This window comes from Dendrobates tinctorius, unplaced genomic scaffold (assembly GCF_039654945.1).
Source record: "Dendrobates tinctorius isolate UK_male_01 unplaced genomic scaffold, ASM3965494v1 ptg000202l, whole genome shotgun sequence".
Lineage (NCBI taxonomy): Eukaryota > Metazoa > Chordata > Amphibia > Anura > Dendrobatidae > Dendrobates > Dendrobates tinctorius.
In genome coordinates, this window is record NW_027361869.1 from 8,802,559 (window position 1) to 8,816,833 (window position 14,275).

Here is a 14,275-nt window from a genome sequence, read left to right on the forward strand (position 1 = left end):
ACAACTGCTGTCTCCTGTCACTTTCCATCGATGCAGTATTACCAGTTGTGTGAGTGGTACTTGAAAAATCAGTCCACAACATTGTCATGAAACCCGTCTCCAACGCCACTTCTGCTGTGTGCACCATGAACACCTCTGCCAAGCTGCCCCCGGCCCGTACGGCTCGTGTGAGAACCATCACCGCTGCTGTGTGCTGGGAATGCCTCAAGCAACCGATTTACCAGAGTTGCTTTTTTATTAGCCAATATTAGGTCAAGGTTCTCCTGTGGCATGATGTTTTGTAATTTGCCTTTATAGCGTGGATCCAGGATGCTGGCCAACCAGTAGTCGTCATCGTTCATCATTTTGGCAATGCGGGGGTCCCTTTTTAGGATCTGCAAGGCATAATCTGACATGTGGGCCAATGTTCCCGGTGTCAATGATGCACTGCGAGTGCTGGGTGGAGGAGCACTTTCTGGCAAATCCACATCCCTCCAGTCACGCACAAACCCTGTACCAGACCTTGCCACGCCAACATTTTCACTTGCCCCACGAGATGCATCCTCCTCCCCTAAGTAATCATCCCCATCATCATCCTCCTCCTCCTCTTCTTCCTCCAACTCGTCCAGGAGAGGTCCCTGAGCAGACAATGGCTGAATGTCATCAAGGATTCCCTCCACCTCTTCCTCCTCATCAACATTGGCTGCAGACGCCTGCTCCTTAAGGTGCGTCAAAGTTTGCATGAGCAGACGCATAAGTGGGATGCTCATGCTTAGGATGGCGTCGTCTGCGCTTACCAGCCGTGTGCATTCCTCAAAACACTGAAGGACTTTACAGAGGTCTTTCAGCTTCGACCACTGCACACCTGTCAACTCCATGTCTGCTCTCAAAGTGCCTGGCCGTGTATCCTCCCACAAATGCATTATGGCCTGCCTCTGCTCGCACAGCCGCTCCACCATGTGCAGGGTGGAGTTCCACCTTGTTGCAATGACGATAATGAGGCGGTGGTTGGGAAGGTGGAGCAATCGCTGCAGCTTCTGCATACGAACGGAGTGTACAGGTGACCGGCGGATGTGTGCGCACAGTCTTCACACCTTATGGAGCAGGGCTGTTAACTCCGGATAATTTTTGAGGAAGCACTGCACCACCAGGTTCAAGGTGTGAGCCAAGCAAGGTATGTGGCTGAGTTTTGAAAGGGCTATGGCTGCCACAAAATTACGTCCGTTATCACTAACTACCTTGCCTGCCTCAAGATGTACACTGCCCAGCCATGACTCAGTTTGTCGCTTCAAGTACTCGGCCAGCACCTCGGCGGTGTGTCTGTCGCCCAAACACATCATCTGCAACACAGCCTGCTGACGCTTTCCACTAGCTGCTCGATAGGGGGACACCTCGTGTGCAACAGTGGCAGCTGCAGATGGAGTGCTCGTACGACTGCGCTCTGTGGACGAGCTTTCGCTTCTGGAGGAGGAGGAGGAGGAAGAGGGTGGAACGCCTACAGCCAACTGTTTCCTATACCGTGGGCTAGGCAGCACTGTCCCACCACCGCTGTCCCCTGTGGACCCTGCATCCACCACATTAACCCAGTGCGCAGTGATGGACACGTAACGGCCCTGGCCATGCCGACTGGACCATGCATCAGTTGTGAGGTGCACCTTTCCACTCACTGACTGCTTGAGTGCATGGACAATGCGGTCTTTCACATGATGGTGGAGGGCTGGGATGGCTTTGCGAGAGAAGAAGTGGCGACTGGTTAGGTCATAGCGTGGTACTGCATAGGCCATGAGTTCGCAGAAAGATGCGCTTTCCACCAACCAATAGGGCATCATCTCAAACGAGATTAGTTTGGCAATGTGGGCGTTCAAACCCAGTGTACGCGGATGAGAGACTGAGTACTTTCTTGACCTACTCATAGTGTCTGGGAGGGTGAGCTGGACTTGAGAGCTGCATATGGTAGAAGTAGCGGTGGACAGGGTGGACTGAGAGAGGGTTGATGATGGTGATGGAGTTGGTGTTCTTTCTGATGGCCTAGATTCAGTATTTCGTTGATATAACAGTGGGATTCCCTGACTGCTGTGGCCTTGCAACGACACCTCAACATTTGCTGCTGTGCTAACCGGTGGGCTTACAGTGGGGGAAACAATGTAGCGTTGCTGACTACCTTCTTTGTGATCAGTTGCACATGTGGCACTTGAGGTTTGGTGTTGTGTCCACGCTTGCAAGTGCATGCTGGTTAAATGTCTAAGCATGCAACTGGTATTCAAATTTTTCAGATTTTTCCCTCGGCTAAAGGTCTTTGCGCACTTCTTACAGATAACCTTGGCCTGATCATGAGGATTTTGTTCAAAAAAGTGCCACACTGCACTCTTCCTACTTTGGCAGACATTTTGCGGCCTAGCACGCTGTGATGTTTTGACCCTCTGGACAAGCTGTCCAGCAACTCTTTTGATTTTTGGAACCTGTCTTTGGAGTGCTCCGGGCCTGCCAGATAACAGCTGTTGCGATGTTGATGTCTGCTGTGGATGCTCCTCATCTGAGCTATTGGAAGCAGCACCCTCTTCCCCCAATGGATGCCAATCTGGGTCAACAACTGGGTCATCCATCACCTCCTCTTCAATGTCATGTGCACCTTCCTCTGTGTCACCGTGTATGGTGGTATAGTGTGCGGGAAGGGGCACCTGAGTCTCATCAGGGTCAGAATCTGGCTCTGTACACTGCGAGGACAATGTAGTGCTCTGAGTGAATGTACCAGCAGAATCATCTATCAGCGGCTGTGCATCAGTGCACTCCATGTCAGATTCATCTTGGCCTGGGTAATACACCATTTCACTTGATAATCCAGGCATGGTATGTGAAAACAGCTCCATGGAGTAATCAGTAGTATGGCCTGCGTCATCCTTCAATCTTGGTTGTGGTGAAGGACACAAGGAAAGGTGTGGTTCATGAACATGAGCCTCCAATGACGACTCAGTGCTTTTACTTTTTACAACTTCAGAAGAGGAGGCGATAGAGCTGGAGGCTGAGTCAGCAATGTAAGACAAAACTTTTTCCTGATGCTCTGGCGTTAAAAGCGGTTTGCCAACTCCTAGAAAACTAAGCCTTCGAAACCTTATGGAGCCAGACGATGACGCAGGCTCAACACCTCCTGCATTCGGTCCTATTTTGCTTTTGCCACTACCATCAGATCCACCACCAACACCATCATTACCAGCTGCCAACCCCCGCCCAATTCCACGGCCTCTTCCACCAGCCTTCCTCATTTTTGGTAGAAATGTAGACAAAATCCAACAAACTATATAGTAATGTAAAACAAGGTACAAGGTGTCTATAGGACAGGGGAGATTTAGATTTCCTGCACACACTAGTGGACACTGGACACTTTTGGATTGTGTGAGGCCCACTGAATATCAGAGCGCTATGTCACAGGCTCGATGGCACAGGTGTGAAGAAAGTGACTACAGGATAAGGGAGATTTTGAATTTCTGCAGACACTTGTGGACACTGGACACTTGGATTGTGTGAGGCCCACTGAATATCACAGCGCTATGTCACAGGCTCGATGCAGCAGGTGTGAAAAAAGTGACTACAGGATAAGGGAGATTTTGAATTTCTGCAGACACTTTTGGACACTGGACACTTGGATTGTGTGAGGCCCACTGAATATCACAGCGCTATGTCACAGGCTCGATGCAGCAGGTGTGAAAAAAGTGACTACAGGATAAGGGAGATTTTGAATTTCTGCAGACACTTGTGGACACTGGACACTTGGATTGTGTGAGGCCCACTGAATATCACAGCGCTATGTCACAGGCTCGATGCAGCAGGTGTGAAAAAAGTGACTACAGGATAAGGGAGATTTTGAATTTCTGCACACACTTGTGGACACTGGACACTTGGATTGTGTGAGGCCCACTGAATATCACAGTGCTATGTCACAGGCTCGATGGCACAGGTGTGAAAAAAGTGACTACAGGGTAAGGGAGATTTTGAATTTCTGCAGACACTTGTGGACACTGGACACTTGGATTGTGTGAGGCCCACTGAATATCACAGCGCTATGTCACAGGCTCGATGCAGCAGGTGTGAAAAAAGTGACTACAGGATAAGGGAGATTTTGAATTTCTGCAGACACTTGTGGACACTGGACACTTGGATTGTGTGAGGCCCACTGAATATCACAGTGCTATGTCACAGGCTCGATGGCACAGGTGTGAAAAAAGTGACTACAGGATAAGGGAGATTTTGAATTTCTGTGAGATTTTGAATTTCTGCAGACACTTGTGGACACTGGACACTTGGATTGTGTGAGGCCCACTGAATATCACAGCGCTATGTCACAGGCTCGATGGCACAGGTGTGAAAAAAGTGACTACAGGATAAGGGAGATTTAGATTTTCTGCAGACACTTGTGGACACTGGGATTGTGAAAGGCCCACTGAGTATCACAGCGCTATGTCACAGGCTCGATGGCACAGGTGTGAAAAAAGTGACTACAGGATAAGGGAGATTTTGAATTTCTGCAGACACTTGTGGACACTGGATACTTTTGGATTGTGTGAGGCCCAATGAATATCAGAGCGCTATGTCACAGTCTCGATGCAGCAGGTGTGAAAAAAGTGACTACAGGATAAGGGAGATTTTGAATTTCTGCAGACACTGGACACTTTTGGATTGTGTGAGGCCCAATGAATATCAGAGCGCTATGTCACAGTCTCGATGCAGCAGGTGTGAAAAAAGTGACTACAGGATAAGGGAGATTTTGAATTTCTGCAGACACTGGACACTTTTGGATTGTGTGAGGCCCAATGAATATCAGAGCGCTATGTCACAGGCTCGATGCAGCAGGTGTGAAAAAAGTGACTACAGGATAAGGGAGATTTTGAATTTCTGCAGACACTTGTGGACACTGGACACTTTTGGATTGTGTGAGGCCCACTGAATATCAGAGCGCTATGTCACAGGCTCGATGGCACAGGTGTGAAAAAAGTGAATTGTAGAATTGGGCAGAATAGGAATCTCCCTAGAGTGTAGGTCTGTAAGAACGGAACAAGTCCTCCACAGTGACACACAGATAGCTTCACTGTGGCTGTGATAACAGCCGTTACACGGTACTGTGTGAGGAGCGTACACCGCTGTATGGTGTGAATAAATGCACGCTCAGTACCTTAGCAGGACAAAAAAAAAATTGGGATTGCTTTTAAAAAAGCAGTTTGCAGAGCAGTGGGGAAACAGCAATGCAGCTGTCAGGAAGCCTTAGAAGGCAGCCTAACAACCAACACCGCTGATACACCACAATATAGCCTCCCCTTGCACTGCACACACAGTGACTAGTGTGTTGTACAGGCAAAATCGCTAGCAGCAGAAGCAGTTTTTTTTTCTTCTTCCCTGCCTAACGCTCTCCCTACAGAATCAGAGAAAACAAAAAGCAAAAAACACAAATATCCTGAACTAAAAGTAAAAAATATACTGCAAATAATGCATAAAGGTAATAATAATAAGGGTATTTAGTAAACATAATTTTGATCAAAATAATGTACAAGCCATCCCGCCACGTCACGGCAACCCTTGTGGGACAGTCCCTACTCTAGTATTTAAAACCTTATCACTTGCCAAGTGGCGTGAATGTGAACAAGGGTCGAGCGGCTGAACCACTAGTAACAGTTTAGGCCAGACTGGATGGCTTTCCCAGCTCAGAAAAAGGGCGGTCACACCCATATATGCACTGAATGCACAATGAAATGAATAAAAAACAAATCTGAACTGAGAAAAGTAAGTTAATGTGTATGCACAATGTAAGTGCATATTAACACATGACCATTAACCAGAGAAGACAAAAAGCAAAAAACACAAATATCCTGAACTAAAAGTAAAAAATATACTGCAAATAATGCATAAAGGTAATAATGATAAGGGTATTTAGTAAACATAATTTTGATCAAAATAATGTACAAGCCATCCCGCCACGTCACGGCAACCCTTGTGGGACAGTCCCTACTCTAGTATTTAAAACCTTATCACTTGCCAAGTGGCGTGAATGTGAACAAGGGTCGAGCGGCTGAACCACTAGTAACAGTTTAGGCCAGACTGGATGGCTTTCCCAGCTCAGAAAAAGGGCGGTCACACCCATATATGCACTGAATGCACAATGAAATGAATAAAAAACAAATCTGAACTGAGAAAAGTAAGTTAATGTGTATGCACAATGTAAGTGCATATTAACACATGACCATTAACCAGAGAAAACAAAAAGCAAAAAACACAAATATCCTGAACTAAAAGTAAAAAATATACTGCAAATAATGCATAAAGGTAATAATAATAAGGGTATTTAGTAAACATAATTTTGATCAAAATAATGTACAAGCCATCCCGCCACGTCACGGCAACCCTTGTGGGACAGTCCCTACTCTAGTATTTAAAACCTTATCACTTGCCAAGTGGCGTGAATGTGAACAAGGGTCGAGCGGCTGAACCACTAGTAACAGTTTAGGCCAGACTGGATGGCTTTCCCAGCTCAGAAAAAGGGCGGTCACACCCATATATGCACTGAATGCACAATGAAATGAATAAAAAACAAATCTGAACTGAGAAAAGTAAGTTAATGTGTATGCACAATGTAAGTGCATATTAACACATGACCATTAACCAGAGAAAACAAAAAGCAAAAAACACAAATATCCTGAACTAAAAGTAAAAAATATACTGCAAATAATGCATAAAGGTAATAATAATAAGGGTATTTAGTAAACATAATTTTGATCAAAATAATGTACAAGCCATCCCGCCACGTCACGGCAACCCTTGTGGGACAGTCCCTACTCTAGTATTTAAAACCTTATCACTTGCCAAGTGGCGTGAATGTGAACAAGGGTCGAGTTTACTAAATACCCTTATTATTATTACCTTTATGCATTATTTGCAGTATATTTTTTACTTTTAGTTCAGGATATTTGTGTTTTTTGCTTTTTGTTTTCTCTGGTTAATGGTCATGTGTTAATATGCACTTACATTGTGCATACACATTAACTTACTTTTCTCAGTTCAGATTTGTTTTTTATTCATTTCATTGTGCATTCAGTGCATATATGGGTGTGACCGCCCTTTTTCTGAGCTGGGAAAGCCATCCAGTCTGGCCTAAACTGTTACTAGTGGTTCAGCCGCTCGACCCTTGTTCACATTCACGCCACTTGGCAAGTGATAAGGTTTTAAATACTAGAGTAGGGACTGTCCCACAAGGGTTGCCGTGACGTGGCGGGATGGCTTGTACATTATTTTGATCAAAATTATGTTTACTAAATACCCTTATTATTATTACCTTTATGCATTATTTGCAGTATATTTTTTACTTTTAGTTCAGGATATTTGTGTTTTTTGCTTTTTGTTTTCTCTGGTTAATGGTCATGTGTTAATATGCACTTACATTGTGCATACACATTAACTTACTTTTCTCAGTTCAGATTTGTTTTTTATTCATTTCATTGTGCATTCAGTGCATATATGGGTGTGACCGCCCTTTTTCTGAGCTGGGAAAGCCATCCAGTCTGGCCTAAACTGTTACTAGTGGTTCAGCCGCTCGACCCTTGTTCACATTCACGCCACTTGGCAAGTGATAAGGTTTTAAATACTAGAGTAGGGACTGTCCCACAAGGGTTGCCGTGACGTGGCAGGATGGCTTGTACATTATTTTGATCAAAATCATGTTTACTAAATACCCTTATTATTATTACCTTTATGCATTATTTGCAGTATATTTTTTACTTTTAGTTCAGGATATTTGTGTTTTTTGCTTTTTGTTTTCTCTGGTTAATGGTCATGTGTTAATATGCACTTACATTGTGCATACACATTAACTTACTTTTCTCAGTTCAGATTTGTTTTTTATTCATTTCATTGTGCATTCAGTGCATATATGGGTGTGACCGCCCTTTTTCTGAGCTGGGAAAGCCATCCAGTCTGGCCTAAACTGTTACTAGTGGTTCAGCCGCTCGACCCTTGTTCACATTCACGCCACTTGGCAAGTGATAAGGTTTTAAATACTAGAGTAGGGACTGTCCCACAAGGGTTGCCGTGACGTGGCGGGATGGCTTGTACATTATTTTGATCAAAATTATGTTTACTAAATACCCTTATTATTATTACCTTTATGCATTATTTGCAGTATATTTTTTACTTTTAGTTCAGGATATTTGTGTTTTTTGCTTTTTGTTTTCTCTGGTTAATGGTCATGTGTTAATATGCACTTACATTGTGCATACACATTAACTTACTTTTCTCAGTTCAGATTTGTTTTTTATTCATTTCATTGTGCATTCAGTGCATATATGGGTGTGACCGCCCTTTTTCTGAGCTGGGAAAGCCATCCAGTCTGGCCTAAACTGTTACTAGTGGTTCAGCCGCTCGACCCTTGTTCACATTCACGCCACTTGGCAAGTGATAAGGTTTTAAATACTAGAGTAGGGACTGTCCCACAAGGGTTGCCGTGACGTGGCGGGATGGCTTGTACATTATTTTGATCAAAATTATGTTTACTAAATACCCTTATTATTATTACCTTTATGCATTATTTGCAGTATATTTTTTACTTTTAGTTCAGGATATTTGTGTTTTTTGCTTTTTGTTTTCTCTGGTTAATGGTCATGTGTTAATATGCACTTACATTGTGCATACACATTAACTTACTTTTCTCAGTTCAGATTTGTTTTTTATTCATTTCATTGTGCATTCAGTGCATATATGGGTGTGACCGCCCTTTTTCTGAGCTGGGAAAGCCATCCAGTCTGGCCTAAACTGTTACTAGTGGTTCAGCCGCTCGACCCTTGTTCACATTCACGCCACTTGGCAAGTGATAAGGTTTTAAATACTAGAGTAGGGACTGTCCCACAAGGGTTGCCGTGACGTGGCGGGATGGCTTGTACATTATTTTGATCAAAATTATGTTTACTAAATACCCTTATTATTATTACCTTTATGCATTATTTGCAGTATATTTTTTACTTTTAGTTCAGGATATTTGTGTTTTTTGCTTTTTGTTTTCTCTGGTTAATGGTCATGTGTTAATATGCACTTACATTGTGCATACACATTAACTTACTTTTCTCAGTTCAGATTTGTTTTTTATTCATTTCATTGTGCATTCAGTGCATATATGGGTGTGACCGCCCTTTTTCTGAGCTGGGAAAGCCATCCAGTCTGGCCTAAACTGTTACTAGTGGTTCAGCCGCTCGACCCTTGTTCACATTCACGCCACTTGGCAAGTGATAAGGTTTTAAATACTAGAGTAGGGACTGTCCCACAAGGGTTGCCGTGACGTGGCAGGATGGCTTGTACATTATTTTGATCAAAATCATGTTTACTAAATACCCTTATTATTATTACCTTTATGCATTATTTGCAGTATATTTTTTACTTTTAGTTCAGGATATTTGTGTTTTTTGCTTTTTGTTTTCTCTGGTTAATGGTCATGTGTTAATATGCACTTACATTGTGCATACACATTAACTTACTTTTCTCAGTTCAGATTTGTTTTTTATTCATTTCATTGTGCATTCAGTGCATATATGGGTGTGACCGCCCTTTTTCTGAGCTGGGAAAGCCATCCAGTCTGGCCTAAACTGTTACTAGTGGTTCAGCCGCTCGACCCTTGTTCACATTCACGCCACTTGGCAAGTGATAAGGTTTTAAATACTAGAGTAGGGACTGTCCCACAAGGGTTGCCGTGACGTGGCGGGATGGCTTGTACATTATTTTGATCAAAATTATGTTTACTAAATACCCTTATTATTATTACCTTTATGCATTATTTGCAGTATATTTTTTACTTTTAGTTCAGGATATTTGTGTTTTTTGCTTTTTGTTTTCTCTGGTTAATGGTCATGTGTTAATATGCACTTACATTGTGCATACACATTAACTTACTTTTCTCAGTTCAGATTTGTTTTTTATTCATTTCATTGTGCATTCAGTGCATATATGGGTGTGACCGCCCTTTTTCTGAGCTGGGAAAGCCATCCAGTCTGGCCTAAACTGTTACTAGTGGTTCAGCCGCTCGACCCTTGTTCACATTCACGCCACTTGGCAAGTGATAAGGTTTTAAATACTAGAGTAGGGACTGTCCCACAAGGGTTGCCGTGACGTGGCGGGATGGCTTGTACATTATTTTGATCAAAATTATGTTTACTAAATACCCTTATTATTATTACCTTTATGCATTATTTGCAGTATATTTTTTACTTTTAGTTCAGGATATTTGTGTTTTTTGCTTTTTGTTTTCTCTGGTTAATGGTCATGTGTTAATATGCACTTACATTGTGCATACACATTAACTTACTTTTCTCAGTTCAGATTTGTTTTTTATTTTTTTTTTATTCCCTACAGAATCCGCAACCTCTCCCTATGCTAAGATCGGCAGAAGTAAGATGGCGGTCGGCGTGCACGCCCTTTTATAACCCCTGTGACGCCCACCAAAGCAAGCCAATCACTTGCATGCCCTTCTGAAAGATGGTGGCGACCCCTGCCTATGTCATCACGTTGCCCACAGTGTCCGTGGATCCTTATTGGCTGAAAAAGAGCGCTAAACAAACTTTTGAAACGCGACTTTGGCGCGTAAGTCGCCGACCTCGTGGCCGACCTCATCCTAGGGTCGGGTTTCGTTTCATGAAACCCGACTTTGCCAAAAGTCGGCGACTTTTGAAATTGTTCGACCCGTTTCGCTCAACTCTACTGGTTAGTAAAGTGAGCTGACCTGTGATGTCTGTGATTCTTCCAAATCCCTTCATTTTTTAACCCTTTCCTATGATAGGACATTCTGGTAGCAAGGAACCGAGCCCTGTCCATAGTCCCGCAGGCGCTGGCAGGTGTACAATAAAGTATTGGAGTGCAGAGCAGAAATGATCACAGGGTCCAAAAATAGAGTGCAAACAAAGCTGTTAAAACTGTAAAAAAAAAAAAAAGTTTGGCTCTTCCGACTTTTCCCTCTTTGAAAATAAAACAAATATATTCGGTTTCACTGAGTTTATAAAAGTCCAATCTAGCAAAAAAAAAAAGCAAAAAATGGAAAGGCCAGAATTGTGTTTTTTGGTCACTGCGCCTCCTTTAAAAAAAAAAACCCCCGCTAAAAAGCAATGAAAATGTCGCATCTCCTCCAGAGTGGAACCAATAAAAAACCACAGCTCAGCTCACAAAATCAACTCCCCACACAGCTCCACTGCCAGATACAAGAACGGCTCGGGTCTCAGAAAAGGTCGACACAAGTCAATTATTTATTTATTTTTTTTAGAAACTTCAGATTTTTTTTCACCACTTTAATCCTCTGTCGATGGAAAAATAAAATAATGAAAAAAATGGAAAAAATAATTAAAAAATGGACTTGGACGGGAAGCGGTTAGCGGAACACCCCCTAAAAAGCAGCTCCTAAGCTCTTATTTTTTCTGGTCGTCTTGTTGCCATAATTTCATGCTTTTGCTTGCTGATCCCTATTGCGCCACCATCTATAAATAGTGTTTCTAGTCCAGGGCCCACTTGGGTCTCTGCAGTTTGTCCTTCCCAATTGCTGTCACCAGCAGATCACTGATATGCTCCAGAGCGGAGTGTTTGTTGAAATGACAGAAGTGTGTCATATGTGAAAGTTTGTGCCCCCCTCCCCACTTACTGCAAGGACAGATCACAAGGGCTGATTCACACTTGCTGGTGAAATCCTAAATGACTCCTGACACTCAGTCCTGTGCAATTCTGTCCCATAAAAAATCCCATTACTAGATCCCTGTTCTCCTGAATTCACATAATAAAAAGTCCAAGCAAATCATATAATCGCCTTATAAATCAATTTGAACCCTCCTGTAATACAAGTCCAAGCAGCCCAATCTAAAAGATTGTAGGCCTCTGCCATATACAGATCTGAAAAGTGCTCCCCCTAGTGGACAGTTCAGACTGAAGTTGGCTGCTCCATATATCCCAGTCCCGGCTTGTTTCCTGCTTAGTAGCCCTCGCCTGGCTACAGAATGCTCATCTTAGCTACATGCAACTTGTGACCAAATATCCATCCGGTTAGGATTTTGTTGCCCTCTGCAAGGAAAAAATAAGAACTTGGGTGCAGTCTATAGGTGACATATTAAAGGGGTTGTCTAGTACTTATAAATTGATGTCCTATCCTTAGCACTCCCTCATGGTCAGTTGTATGCAGCTCTGATGTCAGCCAGATCTACACATTACAGAGATCCAAAACAGCACAGTGCCATACTCTGAGCAGTGGCCATTTCAGGGTACTGCAGAACAACTCCTATTGAAGTGAATGGGAGCTGATCTGCAGTGCAGTTGACATGGACATTGCTTTTAAATCTGCTTTTACAGCTCTGTACACTAAAAAAATGGTGGGATGACTTTTATGCTTCTTTGATCAAAATAGCTTTAGCTAAGTATCCTATGTCATTTACATGTACTATTACTATTTACTTCCTGTAGGGTATATACTGATTTTGTTAGTCTATTTTTTCTTGGGTTTTGTCAGCTCTGCACACTGTACACATTCAGCTGCCACAGTAGCTGTACACAGCAGATTGTCGGGACGCCTAGTGCCGGACCTCCATCAATCTGATATTGATGAGTATAAAACATCAATATTTACATTCTATCCCTTTAATATTGCACCAATGGACCCATACCGCACCCTGTATATAATATTCAGGCCTACAAATTAGCTTTCTGAATGACTACATTATGGAGGGGCTCTCCTCTAGAAGAATTGCTGCTTATCATTCACTTCTATGTGTAACAGTATACGTTAAGCTCCCCCTAGTGGTGACAGCAAGCAGTCAGGGATTTGGAGCTCTGGAGTAGAAAAACAGATCTGACCACTATACAGATATATTAAGAAATTAGTAGGAAGTTCAAGAATAGCAATTTGAGTGTGCCTGCCTTTTCAGGTTACTTTCCAGAGTAAGGCCTGTTTCACACATCAGTTTTTTCAAATCAGTTAAGATCCGCTGTTTTGCAAAAAAAAGGGATCCGCCATTTTGCTTGGCGGATCCGTTTTTTTTTCCCATTGAGTTGCATTACCGGCGGATCTTTACGGATGGCCATCCGTTGGATCTGTTTTTTTGCAGATCCGCCAAAATTTTAGCGTCCGCCGACATGTCTGGACGGACCATGCAACGTTTTTTCGGGCAGCCGGATCCGCATTTTACATTGCGCATGCCTGGAGGATTTGCTTCGGCCACAAATTTAACCCTGTTCTGGCGGCTGAAAAAAATTCTCTCTCTCTCTCCCCTCTTCCCCAGGCAGCGGTTCCTTTAAAATTCTTCCTTCGACGGATCCGTTAAAACAACGGTCCGGTGCCAAACGTTGTGGTGAGTACAGGAACGGATCCGTTCTCCGCCATTTTAGCGGATTTTAACTGAGAACAAAAACTGATGTGTGAAACAGGCCTAAGCTGTTGTGAGTATGCATGAAGAATATCACTATTTCTGGCCATTATTTAACTTGTATCCTGTATTTTTCTCCTGTTTTACCCTTTCCAGTGTCTCTAACTTTCAGTTGTCTCTGAGCTAGTGGATAGAGACCAGCTGCTTTTATATCTCCCATACACAATACACAAAGGCGTGAGAGATCTCATTCAGTTGAAGTGTAGCAGCATGCAGGACATTATGCAGCAGTAAAGAGCAGTGTAGCTGTGAATCCAGCTCTGGTGTTAGATTAAACACTTACTAAAGAGCCACAGTATTGTCATTGACTTTAATATGCTGGCAGTTTATCAAGCAAGACCGTATTTTAGCTGTTTTCCAGGTAATAATGAGCTCAGAAGATGTCAATGAAGAGAAGTGGCTTGTAAGTGGGAAAAGAAGCCAATTTCTTTGATAATACACATTACCACGTTTCTTATATTCGCTTGTGCTATCATTTTAAGCAACGTGTATTGAAATGGCATTGACTGTTAAAGACTCATCTCCCAGAGTTTTCCTTTTGGCATTCTGAGTTTTGCAGTGCAGAATAGCTAGATGTCAGACACGGTAGCAGATTTCATTACAAGGGCTCTAAGTCTCTATTTCCGGATCACGTCCTTTATTTCCATCTTTAGCAGTAAATATAGACAGTCCATTTCTTATTTATTTTGGATATCGTGTAATTGGACGTTGTGCAGATATGTCCACAACTGGAAGGGTCACTGAGATGTTTTCTTGACATCCCGCAGCGCCTGCTGCCTCCTGTGTCTTGGAAAGTGACAGATGCGCAGGTCAGTGGCACGGCGAGTTCAAGCCCAGTATTAGCAGCGGTGACAGAAAGTCTCAGAACGCCAGCAACAATA